The 24,213-nt window shown below is 38.5% G+C and overlaps 1 long non-coding RNA gene across 13 annotated transcripts in view; it reads right to left on the reverse strand.

The window, feature by feature from the left end:
• The window catches only part of LOC121822438 (uncharacterized), a 219,106-nt gene that overhangs the window by 130,290 nt on the left and 64,603 nt on the right, over positions 1-24,213 (reverse strand). For all 13 annotated transcript variants that reach the window (XR_013044453.1, XR_013044445.1, XR_013044448.1 and 10 more), the window contains one exon: positions 3,431-3,544. This is a non-coding gene — a long non-coding RNA (uncharacterized LOC121822438). The remainder of the gene's footprint in view (positions 1-3,430; positions 3,545-24,213) is intronic.

Genomic DNA, 24,213 nt, shown 5'->3' on the forward strand with positions numbered 1-24,213 from the left:
TCTAGTCATAATCAGGATTATTGATGCTGCAGAAAGATTTGGATTTGAATAATGGACCCTGTTGTATAAAACATTTTGTTAAAGTAAAGAAGACAAGAGGATGGCAGCTTCAGAAAGATATAAAGTTATGTAGAGGATGTTGTTTTGAACACACACGCATGCACGCAAGCACACACACACACACACACACACACACACACACATTTTTAAACAGGAGGCAAAGATCAAAATTTTAAAAGTAAGTAAATGTAGAGAGAGGGAGTAAGAAATAAGGGTAGGGCCCTGATCATGTTAGTTTGCTAGGTTTACCAAAGCAAAATACTACAGAGTAGGTGACTTAATTTCAGGGCTTTATTTTAGGTTTATTTTTTTAGTTCTGAAGTTTGGAAAGGCAATCCCAAGGTATTCACAGAATTAATTCCTCCCAAGATTCTTTTGCCTGGCTACTAGACACCCGCTTTCCCTGTGTATCATCAACTGGTCTATTGTTTCTTTGTGTATCTTAATTTCCTTTTCTTATAAGTAGACTAGTCTCTGTGGTTTTCCCCATCATGATCTTGACATCACTTGCTCCTGTGATTCCCTCCTGCCTCCTTGAACTGAAGTCTGGGATTTCAGCCCAGTGCTAGGTTGAAAATCTCTGCATCTGCTTCCGTCAGTTACTGGAAGTGGGTTCTATGATGACAATTAGGGTAGTCACTAATTTAATTATAGGGGAAGGTAAGTTCAGGTACCCTCTCCATTATTGCTAGGAGTCTTAGCTGGTATCATCCTTGTGGATTCCTGGGGATTTCCTGAGCACCAGGCTTCTCCCTAATCCCCTAATGGTTCCCTCTACCAAGATCATGATGGGGAAAACCACAAAGATAACTGAGCTAAGCTGGTGGGAGCTCATGGACTCTGGCCTGTCAGCTGGGTAACATTCATGGGGCCAAACTAGACCCTCTGAATATGGGTGACAGTTATCTGACTAGATCTGTTTGGGAAGGTCCTGGCAATGGGACCAGGACTTATCCCAGGTACATGAAATGGCTTTTTAGAACACATTCCCTGGGATGGGATACCTTGCTCAGCCTTGACATGGGGAGGGAGGGGATTACTCTTGCCTCAACTTACTATGCCAGACTTTATTGACTCCCCAAGGGAGTCCTTACCCTCACTGAGGAGTGGATAGGGGGTGGGATGGAAGGTGGGAAGGTAGGAGAAGGAAAATAAGAGGGATTGGTATGTAAACAAAAAAAACTTTAAAAAAAATAATTAAGTAGACTAGTCAAATTATATTAGAAAAAGCCCTATCATTCTTGTTTAAATTTAATTATTCATCTAAAACACTACCTCCAAATACAGTTATATCTTGAAACACTAAGTGTTAATACTTCAATATTTTATTTGGGATGATACAGCTGGACCCATGTTGCTGGTGGAAGAGAAGTTTGGGTTTATGAGGACAGAAAGAAGCATTGAAAAGATCTATCTACTTGAAACTGATCAATAATAATCGGCTGCAATTATAGTAATATGCAAATATAATAATATATGTAATAATATATATAAAATATATAATAATAGAAATAACCACTTGAACTTTCCATCATTTCCAGTAGAGCAGTCTGTTCTCACACATAGGTATCTGGAATTCATTTCCATTAGTAACACCAAAGCCTTTTCCATCTCTTTTGTCTAAATCCATAAAGAATATTTTTAATTCAGTCAACAGATATGTGCCAAACACCTATCATATGCCAGGCACCAAAATATTTATGAAAACCGAGTCCCAACTTTCTTATAACATAAAAATATGTCATTAAGCTAGGCTTAACACTTTTAATTAATTCACCTTCTTGTATTCTCTGTTGTTCTGTGCTAAGCATTTTAATGCTTATACTTAGAGATTATGTCAAAATATTGTGTCAAACTAAAAGTAAAGCATATGCTATGATTCCTATTGGCAAACAGTAGACTGCATTTATTTTCATTCTTGAATACTTGTTCATTGGTGGGTTATGTTCTTATTTGTATTATTTAACTAAGTTGAAGCCCTCTCTTTAAAAAGTTTAAATGTTTATTATTTGAGAGATGCTTTCATGATAATTAGGTATATGTTACAACAAATATGTAATTCCAGTAAAAATATATATGTGTATATATATATATATATATGTATGCATATGCATATATTTATATTTCTGAGCTGTAGATGGTAGGGATATATTTCTGAGCCGTAGATGATAGGGATATTAAAGAAAATTTTTAATATGGTAAGGTTTAGCTTCCTAGATTGAACATTATTAGGTTATACTCAGTATATTTATAACTTGAAATAACTAACAAGGATAAAATACAAGTTATGTTATCTTTACCCTCTGTCATGAATCTTATAGACATTGTGAATTAAAAAAAAAACATAAATGGGATCTCCTCAGTAACTAAGAGTCATTAATTCTTTGTTAATGTAACACACTTTGGCTCTTTGGGCATTATTACAATGAAGAATTGTGTTTTACAAAGCAAGTCAAAAAAATACATTAAACCATGACCCCTGTACTTTGCAGGACTCTAGTTTAAATGCCCTGGAATGAACTCCTTACTTAATTAGCATTCCTCTGTTTGTCACTTTAAGTAATTACTTTTCTCCCTTTAATTGAAGTGTTATACGTGAGGTGCTAAGAGCTTAAAACACAGCCACCTGATGAATTGAGTTCACTAGAAACAAAGCCGAGAGTTGTCATCAGGAGTCAATGGAGTAGCCTGTTGGGAGGTGGAGAGGGGAAGCCAAGTAATGGGAAGGATTAACATCCCTTGCTCCAGTAATTGTGTTGGAAGGATGGGTTTCAAATATCCATTAATTTAAGTGGTCTTTATTCCATCATTAAGCAAACTGCATATTTGGCACTAGCTTTTTCATACATTTAGCACAAATAGACCATGGTGTGCGTACATGCCCTTGGGAGTCATTCTTACAATAAGCATCTGAAGCCTTTTGCATCTGTGCCCCTTGTGCCTGATGCTGATGTAACCAAGGATGGGTGATTACTGGGCAAGGTCTTAAGGGCACTGCTACTTCTCTGGAGAGTCAGACATTAAGCTTTTCACCTCTTGGAGCTGAAACCTCAAGGTCTGTTTGTTCAAGGGTAATATGTCCCTGAGAAAATTGCTTTGTACCACTTAAGCCCCTACAATCCTTAAAGGTCTAATTTAATAATTCAAAAACAAAAACACCATACTCTCCAGGGTTTCAGCATCAAGATTAGCCTCCTCGGATCCTCCTCTCTATATTTGGACTACTTCTTATACTTTCCCTCTCTAACATCTTGCAAAGACACTACTAAAAGACCAACGTGTTAATATTTGGTTAAGTCTCAGAGATTAAGAATAAATTATGTGCATCAATTTCCTGTGAGTACGGAAATGTGTTGTTTTTCTTACATACCCTCTGTTAGACGGCAGAAGAGGTGCCAGGTGATACTGTATGTCTCATCTCCTCAGTCTTCTCCACAAGGAGTGCTAATATGCCACTATTCTTACTTGGATGAATATCATGAATCTGAAAAATGCCAAAAACTGAATTTATTTATTCATTCACCTGACATAGTCAATCGATACACATTTTTGAGTAACTGCAATAGAAATAAATACAATAACCTAATGACCGCACATGTATTGAACACTCATTTGGGCCAAGCAAGTAAAGAGGATCCTGGAAAATAATAGTCCTGTCTTCAAACACAGAACTATACTGACTCATAGTTTGGGCCCTGAGGCCATGTTGCTTTGAACTGTTAAGTTAAAATGAGGATGTTTTACTCTTCTGGCTAAAGTACCCTCCACTGAAATAATTAGCAATATAAAAATCTACTGATCTGTATATAAATATCACCCAAAGCAAAGTGAGTATATAAAACATGGGTTTTTGAGTCCCAGCTTTACCCTGTAGTACTCAGGAATATTCCTTTGCTTCTGCTTCCTTTCTCCTTCACTGTTTTCTCATTCCACCCATTTGCCTTACCTGTTGCCCTTTACATATTGCATACGATTTACAGAGGGGCACCTTAGTTTATTTTAGAAATTAAGCAGGATATAAAGGTGTTCATTAAAAATTAATGACTGAGAAACTCTGCTGTGCTGGAGGACACTGCCTGTTAAGGTGACCTCACCCAGAGGACTGAGGTAACATCACCAGTGACAAATTATGTGGACATCATGTTCCCTTGATAGGATGTGATGAAATGGTACTTTACTTTCATGGTGTTCTCAAAGCCCATTACCTCATTGTAAACATGAAAGAAAACATCAAACAAGTCCTAACGAAAGGAGATTCTACAAAATAGCTGACCAGTAAATACCCTTTTAAACTGCCAAATCTTAAAAACCTAAAACAAAGAAAATGTCTGAGAGTCTTTCATAGTCAGAAACAGCCTAGAAAGGTCAGATAACTGAGGACAGTGGGAAATCCTTGATGGGTTGGAACAAGGACACAGGTAAAAACTAGAAGAATTTGATCAAAACATAAATTTTAGTTAATAATGTATTACTTCATTAATTACAACAAACTGTTGTCATTTAAGGCAATAATAATGGGGAAACTGTAGACTGTTGAGGAATTCTCTTCACAACATTCATGGTTATAAACCAAACAGAAGTGTCTATAAGAACAAACAATAAAGTCTTATAGATACAGAATAGTTATCCTGTATGTGGCAAGGTTTTTGAATGAACAAAATGGAGTACAAGAATATGTTTCATGTGTCTCTATGGGACTAAACCAAGTATATATTTTCTGACAAAAAAAAAGTTGCACAACTAAACTAATTTAAAAAAATGCTTTAGAGATTAAAATGAACAAAAGCGTCATTCAGGTGGTACACACAGTTCAAGTGCTTATGGTGTGAAATTCCTTCCTAAGTATGATAGATAATTCTCTAATCAAAGAGCAACCAATGAATACTATACTGTCCACTTCCTGTGCATCAAATTTCCTAGCAAAGGCAAAATGCAAAACTCCAGTGAGGAAAGGTTGCTGTGGTCCAAAAGATAAACACTCTAAGCATGGAAATCTGCTCACTCTGTCATTCAGTCAATAGGTTCCTCCTCCTTTATGGTCTTATTGTTGTTGTTGTTCGTTCATTTGGTTTTTATTTTTATTTATTTTAGATTTTTTTTTTATTTTTGAGACAGTTCTCAGGCACCCAGACCTTAACAGTGTAGTTCATATGATTTTCTCAAAGGCAGTCAAGTCAACCTTCTGTTTTTTTATTCTATTTGTCTAGTTTCTTCAGTCTTCAAATTTCCATACTGTCAATCATCTCAGGAATAAGACTTCTAATGCATGCCATATTAGCAAAGATTTTGATTTGGTTATGATAGACAACTGACATAATGGTAGTATAAACAGGAGAGTTGAGAAAAGAGTAGGCAGATCTGGTATGATATTACTCCATTAAAAAACTTGGGACACATCTGGCTTTTCCAGATGGAGCTGCAGTCTTCACATCCTGTTCAAGGTGGAAGAGTGGATGAAGACAAGATAAGAGGCACAATTGATGCATGTCTTCTACTTTATAAAGAAAGTTTTGAGAATACAAGTGACCTCAGCTGAGGGAAGACCATCCATCCCTCTTCTTGAATACTGCGTGGTTTGGCAACATTCTCTTCTCTAAAAGTAATGAAAAAATCCATATTGGGACACCTCTCAGAGTCGCTCACATAATGATCTTTTTCTTATCACTTAGAACATAGCTTTTAGGTATTACAAAACTGGGAAGATTTAAGCTCTGTTCACAGCTCCACTATATACTAAATATGTGACTTTGGTTCAATCACATTAATCTCTCTGAGATAGTGCTTTTACAATGGCAAACTAAGACTAATAATTTATTATCTATCATCTTTAAAGGATTAAATTAGATAAATGTATGAGAAAAGGGTCCTAGAATTGACAGTGGTAATGACTTTACAAATATAGAATGATATTACCATGATAACCTTTTCATTGCTCTGGTTTTTATCTATGTCCAGAAACCACCTGCCTTCCTTCAACAGGCACATAATTATTTATGAATGATACAGTTTTATAAATGCATATTTCCTTGACTCTAAAGTATAATCATATCAATAAAAGCCCTTAAAAGTGATTCAGTAGGAAACCATAGTAGCATTTAATAGTCACTTTATGCATGGACTCCATTCTAACTTAAGAAACCACCACAGAATTAAATGAGTCAGTACTTGCAAAAGTAAAACTTAAGTTCAAACTAGTAAAACAAAGTTTTAACTACAAACATACAAATGAGAGGAGATACACAGTAGTCCATTAAAGATCAGTAGTTTTAGAATTAGATTTTCAAATTTCAGTTCCTATAAGATGGATAATCTATGAAAGCATGGGCAATTTTGTTGATTTCTCAGGCTAAATTTTTGTGAGTATGCACATGTGTGCCTGTGGGTGGGTGTTTGAGTGTGATCAAGCTTGTACATGCACTCGCAGGAGCCAGAAGTCAATATTGAGTGTCTTACACTATCACTCTCCATCTTATTGTCTGAGACAGGGTTTCATACTGAATGTGGAGTTCACCATTTTGCCTAACCTGGCTGGTTTGCAAGCCCCTATGGACTGCCTATCTGTCTGTCTGTCTCCTCTGGATTGGAGTCACAAGTACGCACTAGGGTGCCTGGCTTTTTACATACATGCCGGAAATCTGAATCCCCATGCTTGCCCAACAAGTATTTACCCCTCTGAGCCATCTCCACAGTGGGAATTTCCTCATTGGGGAACCTTATAGAAGCAAAGTGAGGCAACTTAGGCGACAAAGCTGGAGAAGAGATCCCAGAAGTCAATGTAAACGTGAAACACTCCAATCTTCATCAGTTTCGCAAACCATAATTCACTGGCAGCAATTCAGAGATTAACAGATGATGAATTTACCAACAATTAAAACCACAAAGGTACAGAGTTGGGGCCAGTAGAGATGCAAAACTCAGGGAGAACATAAATCTGTAAGAGATGCCTTTACCAGATAGCCCAACCATTGCCAAGTAAAATGATGATCATGGTAAAGCCAACAGTTCTGGTCTGAATAATATTTGGCAGCATCAAGACCCCAGTGAAACCAAAATTGGAGAGTATCTCTAAATTGGTTATTTGTTTAAATTGTTTTCTGAATTAAATTTTAGTTAACTTGCCCATACCCCAATCTCCAACCTCCCAACCACTATAGTTTACTGTTGGACCAGTTTCTTTTTATATGGTAGATAGTAGTTCTGTTTTAGACCAATGCAAATACATATACATCTGTCAGTAATAGTGTAAGCATGTTATTGACCCAGAAAGCCCATCAGGGCAAAAGGGTCAGTTCCATTAATGATTATTTTATAGCTATGGCCACATCATAACATGCAAAAATGAACAACAGAAACAGTCAGTTTAAAAAGCTACTGTGGCAAGACCATGGAAGTGTCAGGCAGAGTATGACCAGATGTAATCACTGGACTGAAAGACAGAGGGCACTGATATTGGCCTGTAACAGTCTGCCTGGATGAAATAACCAAAAGCTAGAGGGACCAAGGAAAAAGAAAGGCATTCATAGTCCCTGTCTCTGTTGTATATTAGTCACTACATCTGTTTGGTTATCAAGTAATACTGTTCCAATGGCAATTTTGTCCCCAGGTAAATGTGGGACACACCTTTCACATCACAATACAACATTGGCATCTACAAGTTCAAGTTACAAACGTAAATGAAATCTCATGTTATAGATACATTGATGATTTTAGGATAGCCACATTAAGAGCTGCCTTTGGGCCCATACAGAAGCAGGTCTGTTTCACCTGACTACACTATTCAGGATGCAGTGTTCTTTTCCTTCACTTCTTTCTCTAGCCTCCACTTGAGCATTTTCTAGAATATAAACACATAAGTCAGACTTGAATATAATATGAACAGTAATAATGTTGTTTACAGTTGCCCAGTGGGAAGTGGGATCCAACCTAATTCACCCTGATTCCATAGCTCATGCTTACTAGTGGTACAGGATAAGATAAAACATATCCTCAAGATAGCCAGAGTTCATTTGCTAAAGAGGTACTGGTAGTTTCTGTTTTTTTAAGGAAATGTTTAAAAAATGCAATACTGTCACTTGCTCACCTCTATAAAAATAAACGTGTAGTCAGAGTTTTTACTGGTCACACACCAAAAAAGGATTGGCATTGACATAAATTATTTATTCTGTTGCAATATGACAATAACCATGACAATCTTGAGACACGTAGGTCTACCTTTCAAATTAGGTACTCAGCTCATTTATTAGATTTTTGTGGTTCCCCATTTTTTGAGCATGGAAGTCACATGTTTCTCCCTCACTGCAGCATATTTATTAGTTCTAATTTCTTCTGTATTTAAAAGCACATCTTTGTGAATGATCTCTTCCAAAGTACACAGGCATTTGCTGACAGGGTTCATGTTCTTTTCATTAATTGCTTTCTCCCATTGCTGAATTTGGTTTGATTCATTTACAAGTTCAATTTGAGGATTTGAAATGTAGGAACTGTAAAAGCAAATTAAGGCAAGAAAGCCTAACAATATCTTTTAATAATCAACCTGGATGAAACATTTCTATTAAACAAAACATCTTAATGTTAATAATTCGTAACCAAGCCCATTCCTTAAAGGAAAAATAATAGGCAATATTCTTTCTCCTTTCCAACAATCAAGTGAAATAATCTGACAGGGTTTTTTGTTTTTTGTTTTTTCATTTTTGTAGAGAAGCAAGTGCCCCATCAGAAATAATTACTTTGGATTAGCATGGTGGCATATGCCTATCATCCCAACATCTCCAGCATCAGAACACCCAGGGAGGAAGAATCCCAGATCACAGCCTGAGCTACACAGTGTAACTTTGCCTCAAATTAAACAACAATAATAATAATTTTAAAATGCTGATTTTGCTCTTATACTCTTTGCTCTAGCTCAGTTTCTAAAGAGCAGCCTTCCCCATCAACCCTAATGATCACATTAGCAAGATCAGCCAGGCATACTCCACAAGGTCACCACCAGCTCCAGTGGCTTCAACAGGACGAGGCTGGCATTCAAGACTGAAGTACAGATGGCTCCACCATGGGAGTCAGTGCTAGACCAGCTGCCACAGGAGGATGGCCTTTATGCCATAGGTAGACTGATCGCAAGGAGTACAGTCGTGTTTCCATGCTCCCAGACACCAACTCCTGTGAGAGGGTGTTGGACTGAAGTGTAGACTCTGGAGAGGACAGTGATTTTTGTAAAGAGCCCTCTGTGGCATTAGATTGTTTTCTTTCCTAAGTGTTCTTCAGCACATGCTTTCAGCTTGTTTGCACTTATTAAACTTACTGATGATGATTCAGGCTGAGCATCAAATTTGGGTATGCTCTTATCTTTAGCAATTTCCTCTGCTCTTGAGTCCTTAATGGGCCAGGTACAAATATGTAAATACCATGCTTTGTTTTGGTAATTAATTTCCTTTAGGTCAAGACTGAGTGATAAGAATGCTACCTCCACTTTATGAATAATTCATTTCTGCAGATGATCCTCATTCACTGGGAACTCATAGAAAGGTATCAATTTTTAAATACACATATCTATGCCTGAATCTTAGTTCTGCCCTGTGAGCTAAGTGAGTAGGCAATTTGTTTTAATCTTTCAGAGTCTCTCTGTCTCCATCGAAAAGACGAATTTAATGATGTTGGTCTCACATACTCATAACCAGGAGTTTAAATAAATATATACATGTGAATATCTATGAAGGATACATGCTGGCACATCATATTTTTCCTCTTTTTCATGCTCGAATAAAATAAAGAACTCCACTAAACCACAGTATGTTGATTTCTAGTAGTTTGTTTAAAAAATATTATAGCAAAACATAAATAATCCAGGAAATTAAATACATACAAAATAAATGAGTAATAACCAACATTTTGCTTTAAAAATATGATGGTGGAGATATAAATCAACTTGGTGATTAAATAAATGAATAAAACAGACAAATAAATATGTAAATAGGGAGAGAAAACCACAGGAGCATATAAGAATATTTGTAAAATGTAAATAGGCAGGGAAAAACAAAACAGCATATAAGCATATTCTCAAGATGTTAGGAGTCCAGCACATTTTATGTGCCCAATCCAGTGATAAATGCCTTTATGTACAGCATTTTCTCTGAGCCTTCTAACACCCACTATGGGTATACTAAGACTTTCAGAGTTGGGAAAACTCAGGGAGTGCTATTACTCAGTCAGTTCCATGGGTAGTGTATTTCAGATTAAAGAGAACATCTACAGTGAATGAAGTACATGGAGCTTAAGCAAGCCCAGTTTCATAAGATGCTTTAAAGACTTGGCAGAGACCTCAGCAATGGGTTCCCACAGAGATAGACTTTTGTAATATACAAAAATATGGCATCAGCTTCAGCAATGCAGCACACACATGTGCTGCTGACCAAATACCTTCTCCATGAGGCCTCCCTAAGCTACCCGAAAACACCTACACATTATACCTTTTGCTTGTTTCCTCCTTGCCACTCCTCATGATCTAACATACTATATATGCATAGATATTAATTTACATTGGTCACTGAGTGGATGAGTAGACTGGCATTCCTCGGAATTATTATTTTTTATTTAAGAATACATTTTATTTTATTTTTAGAATTTGTCTTTCCTTTTATTTTTTTAATTTTATAATTTAATTTTACATATCAGCCATTGCTGTGGGATGTTCTGTAGGTCCTGTGGGAGCCCATTCTCAGGTTCTTTGTGGCGTTACCCAGCAGGTCCGTATAGAGGATGATTAGGACCATGGGCCTGAGTGCAGGTGTTTGAGATGGTCTGCACTTGGCTGTGCTGGGAGATGGTCTGTATGTCAAGATGCTCTGATTGGTTAATAAATAAAACCTGATCGGCCGTGGCTAGGCAGGATAAAAGGACAGAAAGGCAGAAGGAGACGTTGCAGCCGCCGCAATGACCAGAGAGGCTGCAGCCGCCGCCAGGACCAGAGACGCTGCAGCCGCTGCCATGACCAGAGACACTGCAGCCGCCGCCATGACCAGCAGCATGTGAAGACGCCAGTAAGCCACCAGCCACATGGCAAGGTACAGATGTATGGAAATGGATCAATTTAAGATAAAAAAAAGCACAGTTAGCAAGATAAGGACAGTTAGCAGGAAGCCTGCCACGGCCATGCGGTTTGAAAGCAATATAAGTGTCTGTGTTTACTTGGTTGGGTCTGAGCGGCTGTGGGACTGGCGGGTGACAGAGATTTGTCCTGACTGTGGGCAAGGCGAAAAAATCAAGCTACAAGCCATGGATTCCCTTGTTCTCCCCCTCCCACACCCTCCCCTCGTCTTTCCCCCAGCACACCCCCCATTCCCATCTCTTCCAAGGCAAAGACTCCCCTGAGGATTGAGTTCAACTTGGTAGATTCAGTCTAGGCAGGTCCAGTTCCCTCCTCCCAGGCTGAGCCAAGCGTCCCTGAATAAGCCCCAGGTTTCAAACAGCCAACTCATGCAATGAGTACAGGACCCAGTCCCACTGCCTGGATGCCTCCCAAACAGATCAAGCCAATCAACTGTCTCACTTATCCAGAGGGCCTGATCCAGTTGGGAGCTCCTCAGCTATTGGTTCATAGTCCATGTGTTTCTATTCGTTTGGCTATTTGTCCCTGTGCTTTATCCAACCTTGGTCTCAACAATTCTCACTCACACAAACCCTCCTCTTTCTCACCAATTGGACTCCTGGAGCTCCACCTGGGGCCTGGCTGTGGATCCCTGCATCCGGTTCCCTCAGACATTAGATGGGGTTTCTAGCATGACAATTAGGGTGTTTGGCCATCATATCACCAGAGTACGTCAGTTTGGGCTGTCTCTTGACCACTGGCAGTAGTCTATTGTGGGGGTATCTTTGTGGATTTCTGTGGACCTCTCTAGCACTTTGCTTCTTCCTATTCTCATGTGGTCTTCATTTATCATGGTCTTTTATTCCTTGTTCTCCCTCTCCTCGGAATTATAATTCTAGCACCGGACTCTCTGCCCTTTAACTCAGAGAGTGTCATTCTGCCTCCCTCGGGGAGAGATGCCTCTTGCCATCATAAACAACTCTTCTTCCAGGTGCACATGAACCAAAATCTGACTTGAAGAACTTTAAATTGGCTCTGAGATAATGATGAATGCGTTGCCATTTTATCTGTGTCCAAGAATTATGAGACAATATTAGAGACCTGGCAGGTACAGAGCAACAGACAAAGTCCAATGAAAAGAGAACCCTGGTGCCGAAGAAGAGGCTGACAGTGGGAAATTAAACATGAGAAGGGTACAGTTTCCCATATCTGGGCATGGTTCCCAGGCCCAGGGAAATCAGAGTTTGAGTAAGAGATTTGCTTGAAGACACTAACTTTGACCTATGTTTCACCTTCATTCTCCATGAAGAAAAAGAATGGATACTTTAACTTAGAAAACCCTTCTTGTTTCCTGTCTGGCTTTATCAGGAAACACCCATCTCACAGCATCAAAGTGTAAGATATCCACATCACAGAGATCAACCAACTCACACTGACTCTCCTTTAGTGTGGACACTTGAAAGACTCTGTTTGCATGTCAAAATCCATGCAAGAAAGCATGACGACAACACACTTTTATATATTAATGGTGTGAATTAATTACCTATGCTATGAAATTCTGATGAGCTGAAAACTCCATTAAAGAATTTTTACTCAACAAAAAGAACTATAAATCTATACTATTAGCAACTTGTACCTAATGCTTTAGTGATTTTTTTGTCATACTGCATACATATTGGTGATATGATGATGTCTCATTCATAATCTGCTGGGTTAAAGACAAAGGTCTAATCCTGCAGAAATCTGAATAAAAATTGCACATAGATCGATCTTGTGAATTTGCTTTCCACATCCACAATACTTCATCACAAAATATTTAGACCTTAAAGGTTTTATTTCCCCACTTTATAGATGATTTTAAAAATAAATAAAAGGTAAATATAAGTTTCACTTTCTAACATTTCTAACAAACTTTGAAGTTCCCCCAACCCCAGCCACCTAATGAACTTCTTGAACCACTCCTCCCTGCCACTGAGTAACTTTTCCTAGCCTTGTCCAAGGGTAGCCTCTGGCAATAAGAGAAGACCAAGTCCAATAAAAGGGAAACACATTTTTCAGCCTATGTTACATGACTAAAAAGCAGACAACTGCTGTGAGATAATACTTTTATACACTGTGAATATTTGTTACTCTCATTGGTTAATAATAAAGCAGTTTGGCCTATAGCAAGGGCCTGATAAAGTTAGGCAGGACAATCAAACTGAGGACTGGGAGAAAGAAGGGTGGAGTCAGGGGAGACACCAGCAAGCTGCCCAAGAAGCAAGGTGCTAGAGGATTAGTAAATCCATAGGCCACATGGCAATATATGGATTAATAGAAATGGGTTAATTTAAATGTAAGAGCTAGTTACAAATAAGACTGAGCTATCTACCAAGCATTCTGTAATAAATATAAGCTTTTATGTGCTTATTTTTGACCCAGAGGTCAGGACAGAAAACCTCTGCCTCTGTTTACAGACAACACCATAGGTTCACTTACTTCCTATCCTATTGACCAGGAAAGGTAGATCATAGAGCTGGGAATGATTTCTGGAGAGGAACTACCCATCAAGCTACATGCAGTGTGGAAGATTAATTCCCAATGGGTCAACTTCAATCCATGGAAAATAAGAGATGAGAAAGACAAGAGAAAATAGTTTCCATTCTTTCCTCTCTCCTATGGACTGTGTATGATTTGGGCGTGCAGCCTGTCTGGTGGAGCCCCAACAAGTGTGCCTACTCACAAAGCTGTCATGTTCCTTTCTAGTTTGACCTGAATTGGCAGCAGCCTGATAACCCTTCATTTTTGCCTTGTTAGTATGATAGTTCATCTTGATTGCCAACTTGCTAGGGTTTAGAATCACCATGGAAACAAATCTCTGGCCATACCTGAAAGAAGTATGAGGTTAAGTGAAGTATGAAGAACCATCTTAAGTGTGAATAGTTCTATTCTGTGGACCAGTGTCCACAACTGAATGAAAAGATCACATGAATTGAACACAAGCATTCATCATTTTCTGCTTCCTGACTGAGGATTTAATGTGACTAGCCTCCTTCCTGTCCTAGCCACCAAGATTTCCCTTGAATTATAAGTCAAAATAAACCACTTCTTCCTTAAGTTGCTTCTGTGGGGTATTTTATCACAACAAGAAAAGTAACTAATACAACTTGCTATCTTGTTTTCTCCTCCATCTCAATCTTCAAGTCCCTAGGTTTCCATTTCATCATAAATCATAGTTCCAATAAACTTATCCCAGGCTCTGTATGCAGAGAATTTTGTCAGTTTTAAGGAATGTTATAAACTGAAAATTTGTATCACCTGAGACACGTATCTTGAAATATGAGCCTCCAGGGTGGTAGGGATTAGTGGATGAGGCATTTTGGAGATAATGAGGTCATAAGGACAGATTGCTCGTAAGTGGTATTTTTGCACTAAAAGGGGGGTGCACAGAACTCCTTGACACTTTCATTATATAAATCAACATTAAGAAGGTAGCAACAATCTTTAAATCTTTGTTTTAAAGACTTTAGACATCAGAATTACATGAAATAAATATATCTTATTCATAAACTACCTGGTTTATGGTATTTTATTTTTTTTCAAATAACCAACAAATTAAGGCAAGGCATGTTTTAAGATTAGAAACATTTTCAAAAGAGAAAACATTTATTCCTTAAAGCATTTTAGGAAATATGCTATTAAGCTAATAGGATAACATAGATTCTCTCCATATAGACTATAAGTAAGGCTCATCAATAAAGACTATATAAAAAAAAAATAGCTACCAAGTCAACCTAAGTAAAAGAAGAAATCTTCCTTAAAGTTGATGGCAATGTAACACATGGGAGATATTAAGAAGCTATATTAATGCAAAATACGTTTGGAAGAAGTATATTGCTAGTAATTTATGTCAATTTTCCAAAATATAGATTGGAACGGATTGGTCCCAGTAACCTGCCTGTTCACTTGTTTCCTTGCCAGAAGAGCCAAAACAGACAATCAAGCTTACAATGTCACTCTGGGGTCCGCAGAACAAAAGGCCTATGTAGTAAAAAGATAAGGCTTATAGATCAAGCCTCTAAAAATGTAAATTCCTAATTGACACAATTCTCAAAGTAATTTCCTGAACTATATTTGGATCTAGATGTCTTGATTCTGTTAGTGACAAGTTATTTGAAATTAGGAAAGGCATTTAATTTCCTGGCTTCATTTATACCATTGAAGGCTGTTTTCTTCATTAGATCCCTTTGTGAATACACATTTTTAGAACTGCTAATACTTGTATAGGAATATGCATAGGAAATCTTATTCAAAATTGTAACAAGCTACAAGGCTTGCTCTGATTCCTCATAACCCATCTATCATCCCACACCTGAGTGATGGTGACTATTCAAATGAGCAGAAAAGAGCAAGGGGCTGGCAACCATAAACATCCAAAGTAGAATAACATGTACCATCTTTAATCTAGTTTTATCCCCTTAGTGGGTGAGCCTTTGGGGGTGGGGCAGATAAAAATGAAGTTACTGAAGGCATAGAACATAAAGGCTACACAGGAGCATCCTTCCAATGGATGAGTTCTGATGTCAAAGATGACATCTCAGGGCTTCACAAAAGGGTTGATCCAATTCCAAAGACTCCAGAGTCATTCTTTGTTACCAAGAACGAAAGCTGCAAATCAAGTTAGGTAAAGCCATAAAATATCCCTATTTGTTTAAGTACCTGTGAATATGTTGTTGTTTGTTTTTATTTTACCGCCAAGCATCCATATACCTGTCCTGATTTCTACAGTAATAACAAATTCATTCTTCTTCATTACACAGACATGGGGAAGGTAATTCCAGCCCCAGGAGTTTAGGAATAAAGATAGAGAACAGGAAAGTGACTTAAAGCAGGGCCAGCAGACATCTTCCTGCCTTTCTGTGGCCTTCGCCTCCCATGTGTTCTGCAGTAAAGAGAATGCAATGCAGGCAGACACTGAGGCTGCCAGATTAGAGACCTAGTACTTGTTTGCTGGCATCCATTTTCTTGCTTTTTAGAGAATCACAGGGTGTTTTCCATTGCTTAGTCTGAGTTGACAGTTTTCTAAACTTCCAATAATCTATCAACCAATCACCTGATGCTTGAGCTAGCATTGTTATTACTCTTAACCTAGACCCTTAATTAAAATGTCCTTTTGGGGGTTCCACAATCAACAGCACTCGCTGCTGTCAGTTTTTTTTGGCCAGCATTCAGAGCTCAGGTCCCAGCATCAGGAGGCCAACAGACACCTGTAACCACAGCTCCAAGGTATCCAACTTCCTGTTCTGGCCCCTGTGTACGATGATCTTGTACACACACACACACACACACACACACACACACACACACACACACACACTTCAGTAAAAGCAAATCTTTAAAAAATGATGTGTAGCATAAAAAGCATATGCCCAACTTTAGACTAAGATTCTGAGCTACATAACAGTGAGCAGGCTATACATTGCTAGCAACACTCGCTTTACCTATGAAACGGGAATTGTTCCTTTCTCTCAACCACTCTGTGGATGACTTCAAAGAGAAGAGACCATAGGACCGCAGATGCATTCTTTACTCTGTAATCTCCTCAGAGAACCAAGGCATAACGTGACAGCTCTCTGTAGAGGGACTTTCAAAGAGTAATATATCAGAGTTGTCTTGTTACTGTATTTCTGAATCAAGCAATTGTTACAGCAATGGCTGCAAGTCCTGATCCATATATTTCAGAGTCAGCAGACAAAAATGTCCAATTAAATGTGAATCTCAGATAAATAACAAAATGTTTTGTCATAGTATGCCCCAGATATTGGGAGGGGTTCACTGATGCTAACACATTCTTATTGTTGATCTGAAATAAAGTTTAACTGGGCATTCTGTACCCTTATTTTCTAAATGTATCTACTTTAATTTGAGATCATGTGAGTTCAGGAGTTCAAAAGAACTACAGATAAATTAGGGAAAAAATAATATGTATTATTGCTTAAGGTATATAAAAAGATCTGAAAAAATAATTAAGTTTATAAAATCCCTGAGTAATTGTGGGAGCCCGTTCTGGGGTTCCTCGTGGCTTTACCCAGCAGGTCCGAATAGAGGATGATCAGGACCACGGGCCTGAGTGCAGGTGTCTGAGATGGCCTGCACTTGGCTGTGCTGGGGGAGGAGGTCTTTTGCTCCATCCCTTGGCGTCTCTATAAAAACCCTGGACCAGAGACAGTCCGGGCCCGTTGGAATAGGTTCCAGGCCCTCTCGAGGCTATCCTTTATTTTCTATCTGTTTATCTCCGCAACATTCTCCGCTATAAATCCTTCTATCTAATATTTCCTGCTGCTCGCACTCAAGAAAACTCTGGGAAGCTGTGGGGGTGGTGGGTAAACGCCCCACAGAATGGCGCCGTGAACAGGGACTAAAGAAAAAAAGGGACTAAAGAAAGGGGGAAAAAAAGGGACTAAAGAAAGGGGGAAAAAAGGGACTAAAGAAAGGGGAAAAAAGGGACTGAAAAAAGGGACTAAAGAAAAAAAAGGGACAAAAAAAGGGGGGACTAAAGATAAATGAACAGGGACTAAAGACAAAGTAATAGGGACTAAAGATAAAGGAAAATAATAGTTTTATTACAGAGTTTTTGGTGAAAGTGCTGAGTTAGCCCTGCCAGTGGAAAGGCATGCCGGTGTTATGGAATATATATATTTTTTTATATGTATATTTTTGGTGAGGCGGGGGTTTTATCCTCGAGAGAAAAGGAAAGCGGACTGGAAGGATGTCCGATGCTGCAGCGAAATTCTCTTCTGTCAAAATTTTCTATCTTCTATCCCTTTCTCAATTTCTATCTGTGATAAGTATAAGATATAGGGTAGTAATATAGTTTAGGAAAAACTTAGAAGTATAAGATTGTGTAGGAAAAAATAAGTAAGGCAACTAGACAGAAAAACTCAATTTTCTAACTTTGGGGGCTTTGAAAGCAAACTGGGGAAAAAATCTTTCTTTGGGCTTTACGGGTAGTAAAAAAGCTCTTCTTTGAGCTTATGGGGAAGAAAAAGTTTCCTATGGAAGCTTTTGACCTGGGGACAGCTGGAATGCTAAGTCCAAGCGGCAGGAGAAAGTAATTTCTCCCTGAGGCAAAAATGGGGGTGTAAGAAGTCAAAGTTTAAAGTTGGGAAGTTTTGGGAAAAGTTGGTCTTTCTCTGGGGGAAAAAAAAAACCTTTCTCAAACTATAAAGCTTTTCTTGAAAAATTTGGGGGAAAAAAATCTCTTAAAAGCCTTAATCTTTCTCTTAAGAAACTTAAAAACTAAAGCCTCTAACCTCTCTCAGAAAGAGGAGAGTAGAATCACCTGAAGATACTATTATGGGGACCACCTGTGATTAGCTCTAAGGGAAAACAACAAACTTAAGACAGCAAGACCTAAGTTCTTTCAAGCTTTAACAATCCTCCCTGTAATGCAGGAGGTACGAACAAGTTTCTAAAAACCCCTTCAAAGCTCTGTCTCTTCAAGCTAGTAAAAGACAGTGGGTCAGAGTACCCTGAGGGAAACGCTTGGGAGAGTGTGGGTAAAGAGCTACAGAGAGCCCAAAATGGCAGGAAACTTGACCTGAGAAAAGCAAAAAAGCCAAGCTTCAGTTACAGCTGAGCTGAGGCATCAAGGATTTTGTTTGAGTGAGCATTTTTTAGAATGAAAAGGTGCTCCTAATCGTCCTAATGCAAAGATCCCTTGAAGCAATGCAAACTCCTTTAGCATTGTATCCTCGCTTCTAAGCAAAAACCCAGAGGTGACTGGCCAGCGTCTCTGAGTTGGAGTGCATTTCGGGGATACTAAGGTTCCTGCAGTTGTAAACTTCCTGGAGCACAGAGCTGAGGCAGGAAGGTGCAGGACCCAGGGGAAGATTGTTAATGAACAAACAAAGCTAAAGCTGGTGGGAACGGCACAGTTGTGCGCTTTCCTACAAGTCCCGGGTTGATAGGTCCACGACTGCAAAAAGAAATCTGAAAAGCTTTCCTATCAGAGAAAGGACCTTTCTGGGAAAACAGTAAAGCTGAACTGTGTCTGAAGCTGAACTGTGTCTGTCTGGGGAAAGAGCCCAGCCAGGGCAGAACAGAACTATCCAGGAGTAAAGCTTTCTTTTCTGTCAGAGAAAGCACCTCTTTGAAAAAAACTGTTTCAACTGACTCCCTGAGATGAGGGAGTGTAGCCCTGAGGGGTGATTGCCTCTGCCATAAGCTCTGTCCTTGAGCACCCAGACAAGCAAACCCAACCCACTGGGGGACTGGGCCAGGTGAAGGCCTGATGAGGCAAAACACCTGTCCTTATGGGAGTTTAGAAATGGCAAAAAACCTCCCTTGTTAAATTTTTCAGTCTGTACGCAAACCACACAGACCCCCAAAACAGAAACGGACAAAAAGCCCTACCTTCAGTAACAGGGAAAGCCACCGCTCTAGTGTCGGAAACTGTTTCTGGGGTAGAGGGGATAAACTGAGACCAAACTGGGAACTGTTTGGGAGAAAGACTCTGAAGAAACAGAAGGGACAGATTCCTCCCCAAAAAATGCATGACCTGACAAAGCTGCTAGAGTTTGAGGCAGATTCAGGGGGAGAAAAAAAAAGCCCCTCCCTCCAAAGGCAGCTAGCAGACGTACAGAGCCGCAGACAGATAGCTGAAGCTCTGCATCTGTGGGGGAAGGAACAAGTGAAATAAGATAGATCAGTGGGAGAAAATCTCTCTGAAAGAGCTATGGAAAAGCTGTTGTACATGATCTTGCTTTTCACTGACTGGCTAAAACAAACACAAGCCCTGAGGAAAGTTGCTATCAGAAATGCCAGCCTCAATGCCGGCTAACGAGACAGGCGTGTTTCTGATCTGGGGGCCAGTGTCAACTGAAGGAGAGACACCTGTTGAAGCCAGCTGAGGAGAATAGAAATCTCCCAATGTCCCACAATTGAAAATGTAAAATGCTTGTTCAAATCTCCCGTTGCAAAAGCAAAAAACTTTGTTCAAACCTCCCGGGCAAAAATTTTGTAAGCAAGTCTGGTAAAAGAGAACCAGTTGACTCTCAAACCTGATAAGAAATATGGGAAATGATATAAGGGACTGATATATAAGGGACTGATATGGGACTGATATTATTATGGACTGATGTAAAGGAAATGCATTCTGGGAAAGGTAGTTTTTCCGCTAAAGATGGCGACATTGCCCTGAAACACTTTTGTCAGCTCGAAAATACGTTCATGGTAAAATTAAAATACAGCTTTTAAAAATAAGGAGGAAAATCGTCAAAGAGTTTAGGTGTCAGTTCCAATGAAAAATTGAAAGGAACTAGGTGCTTCGCGGTTTGGGGCTCCATTGGTAAAATGCCTTCTTTACCCTAATAGCTGTGAAAAGTTTTTACGGTAGTTGGGTGACAAAAAGCTTCCTATAAGAACAAACAAGTCACTTTAAAATCCTTAAAATACCACCTAATAGCTGTGCAGTTTTTGGTGAAGAACTTTACAGCAGCTAAATATGGTAATTTCACCCTCAGTGTGAAGTGAAGTTTTTTGGTAAAGCAAACCAAAAGTGCTGCTGTAATAGAAACGTTTGTCTGAATTGAGGCATTTAGGGGAACTATTATGAATTTGAATGAAGGGACAGCCTCTAGTTAAAAACCGTTTACCGTTGACAGTGCATCTCTGCCGGTTCGAAAAGTCCCACTCCGCAACTTTGGGGTGTGGCTTCGTCCTGAGAATGTTACAATCCCCTAGCAACAAGTATCACAACTCTATAATGACAACACTCACTAAATCCCAGTGCTTTATAACAAAGCTAACTATAAACTGTAAACTTTAGAAGTGATGTACGTACTTCCTGTCTAGTTAAGAGAATCTTTCTGATAGAGATGGTGATAATAATTAAGAGTAAGAAGTAGAGAGACGAATATAAGATATGTGAGTTTGTAAAATTCTGTCTTGTTAGATCTGTGTTAAGAAATCTTTAGATGTTTGCTAAGTTAGATATATGCTAATGGTAGCCTATATAAGTTTGTAAAATAGATCTATAGAGTTCCTTTAAGAATATAAGCGTGTAAGAAGTATCCAAGGTAGTCTTAAGACATGTAGTAATAAGCTTGTAAGATGCTAGTTGTAAATGTAAGTTTAAATAAGAAATAAGATGGAATGAATATAAGTATATAAGAATTAATAGGAAATATATTTGCTAAAGTAGTTCTATAAAGTATAAATAAGTAGATGTTAATATGTTGTATGTGAGTTTGTAAAAACGTGTAAATGTTGAATATGAGTCTAAATGCTTTGCAAGGCAAAAAAATGTTATATGTGAGTTTGTGAAAAAGTGTAAATGTTAAGTGTGAGTCTATTAATGTATATGGTGAAAACACCTGAGACACAGGAGATAGTGTCCTAGTAGACTGCAAAGTAGGCAGTCTAAATGATTTCAAAAGCTCCAGAAGCCGCTAAGAAGCTAAGAATGGCGGACGCCAGAACCAGCACAAGGCATCCGCAGCTGAGATCCGTGGAATATCAACGCAGCACAGAAAAACCTGAGCTAACAGCAAAAACGGTGCGGTTTAAAATCCTACTATAACTAAAAAGGTCTGTCTGTGAGAACAAAAGTTGCAGAGACGCTTGTTTGAACAAAAATTATTAACTGCAAAAAGTTTTGGTTAAAAAAGTCTCTTCATATTTGGAAGTAAAAGCCTGATACCAGAATTTATTTCTTATTTAAACTTTTTGAACTTAAAATGAGATAAAATTACAAAAACATTTTGGTTATGGATTTCTTCAAATTTGGAAGACTAGTACCAATATTTATCATTTGAATTTTGGTACTTAAATGAAATGAACAATAGAGATTTCATTGCAATGGGACAATTTTGAGCTTACTTATAGTAATGACCTAGGAACGGTTTTCTGGAATTGGGTTAAAAATGAAACTGTTTAAATGAAGAAATGTATTTCTACTTAGAATCAAGATGCAATTTTGTGTATGCGTATATGCTTTATTAACTGGAGATTTATGAATTGTTTTGTGGAACTGTTTATGTAAAAATGGAATTACTTATGGAACTGGTTTTGTGTTACAAATGGAACTGTTCAAACAGATAAGTTTGGGTTCCTCTAACTAGGTTTGAGACTTTGTTTAAAAAATTATAAAGAAAAGGAGGAGTTATGAGATTGAATTATGTTCGCAGAAACCTATTGATATTAATGCACCCTGGTTTTGTGGAGTTAAGAAAATGTTTAAGTTTGATGTGAATACATCGAAGTTTTTCCTATGTTCTGTTAACAAGAAAATTCAAATGAGTGAGTTAAAGTTGTAAGACGGAGAAAATTGTTAACTATATATATAGCACCATATATGCTAATTCAAATGGTTCTGTTAAGAGTTTGCTTTGAGTTGTAAGATTGAGAGAATTGTGACTATGTATAGCAATATTTATGTTAACCTGTTAATGGTAATGATGAAGCTAAGGGATTCTTTAAGTTTGTAGTCGCCTTAAGAGTTTTGGTTTAGAAAGGGCTTGAGGCAGCTAAGACTGCTGTGGTCACCTTGGACCTAATTCAAAAGAGAAATGCCATCTATATCATCCTCTACTCCCATACTGGGAGGTGTAACAGCTATGGAGATTGCTGTAAGCCATTAATAGTTATTTTTTTATATATTAAGAAGGGGGGACCTGTGGGAGCCCGTTCTGGGGTTCCTCGTGGCTTTACCCAGCAGGTCCGAATAGAGGATGATCAGGACCACGGGCCTGAGTGCAGGTGTCTGAGATGGCCTGCACTTGGCTGTGCTGGGGGAGGAGGTCTTTTGCTCCATCCCTTGGCGTCTCTATAAAAACCCTGGACCAGAGACAGTCCGGGCCCGTTGGAATAGGTTCCAGGCCCTCTCGAGGCTATCCTTTATTTTCTATCTGTTTATCTCCACAAGACTCTCCGCTATAAATCCTTCTATCTAATATTTCCTGCTGCTCGCACTCAAGAAAACTCTGGGAAGCTGTGGGGGTGGTGGGTAAACGCCCCACAAGTAATCAAAGAGGTTATCTTCTTTAATTAAAATGGAGAAATTGTAGTATATTCAGCTGTTAAGTTCAGTCCATTCAGTTGAATGTTGGATAGACATAGGGGAAAAGATCATGATCAACGAGATAAATGAAATAACATGGCTTAGAGGCAAGGATACCTCAACTGAATATACCAGGCTTTGCTGACTCCCCATGGGAGGCCTTACCTTTTCAGAGGAGGGGATGGGGGCTGGGTTGGGGTAGAAGGCTGAGGAGGGAGCTGGAGGAGGAATGAGAAGGTGATCTATGGTTGGTATGTAAAACGAATAAAGTTTTTTATTCTTAATAATAAAGAATAATAATTATATTTTATTATATTTTATTAATTAATTAATAAAAAGAATAGAGACAACTGAGTCAAAAAACAATTATTAATGTATGTTCATAAATATTATTCAAAATTTATATTCATTTTTATTTTTATACTTCTCCTTATATTTTTTCATACAATATGTTTTGATCATTTTCCCCTCCTCAAACTCCTCCCAGATCATCTCCACCTCCATATCCACCCAACTTCATGTTCTTTTCTCTCTCTTCCTCTTTCCATCTGAACCTGTGCAGGTCTTGGGGCCTGCTGACTCTTTCAAATCACATACACACACACACACACACACACACACACACACACACACACACACACAAATCAAAACAATCAAAATACAAATAATATAAAAAGAGACGAAACAAAACAAAAAAGTCTGCAAAAAACAAAAAAAGAACAACCAAACAACAAATAAACAAAAATGTGGAGTTGCTCTTGTATTGGACAACTACTCCTAAGAAAATGGGGCCTGCTCTGGAATGTTATTGACATACTCGGTAACACTCCACTGGAGAAGACTTCCTTCCCCTTTCCAGTGAGTATCAATTGCAAGTGGCTTCTTGGTTGGGGTTGTGACCTTGTGTCCACTTCTCCTTTTCAATGCTAGGACACTATCTGAACCTGTGCAGGTCTTGGGCCTGCTGACACAGGCTCTGTGAGTATATCTGTGCATAGTCCTGTTAAGATAGTATTTCCTTGGTGTCATCTGT

The sequence above is a fragment of the Peromyscus maniculatus genome, chromosome 14, assembly GCF_049852395.1.
Source record: "Peromyscus maniculatus bairdii isolate BWxNUB_F1_BW_parent chromosome 14, HU_Pman_BW_mat_3.1, whole genome shotgun sequence".
NCBI classification, from domain to species: Eukaryota; Metazoa; Chordata; class Mammalia; order Rodentia; family Cricetidae; genus Peromyscus; species Peromyscus maniculatus.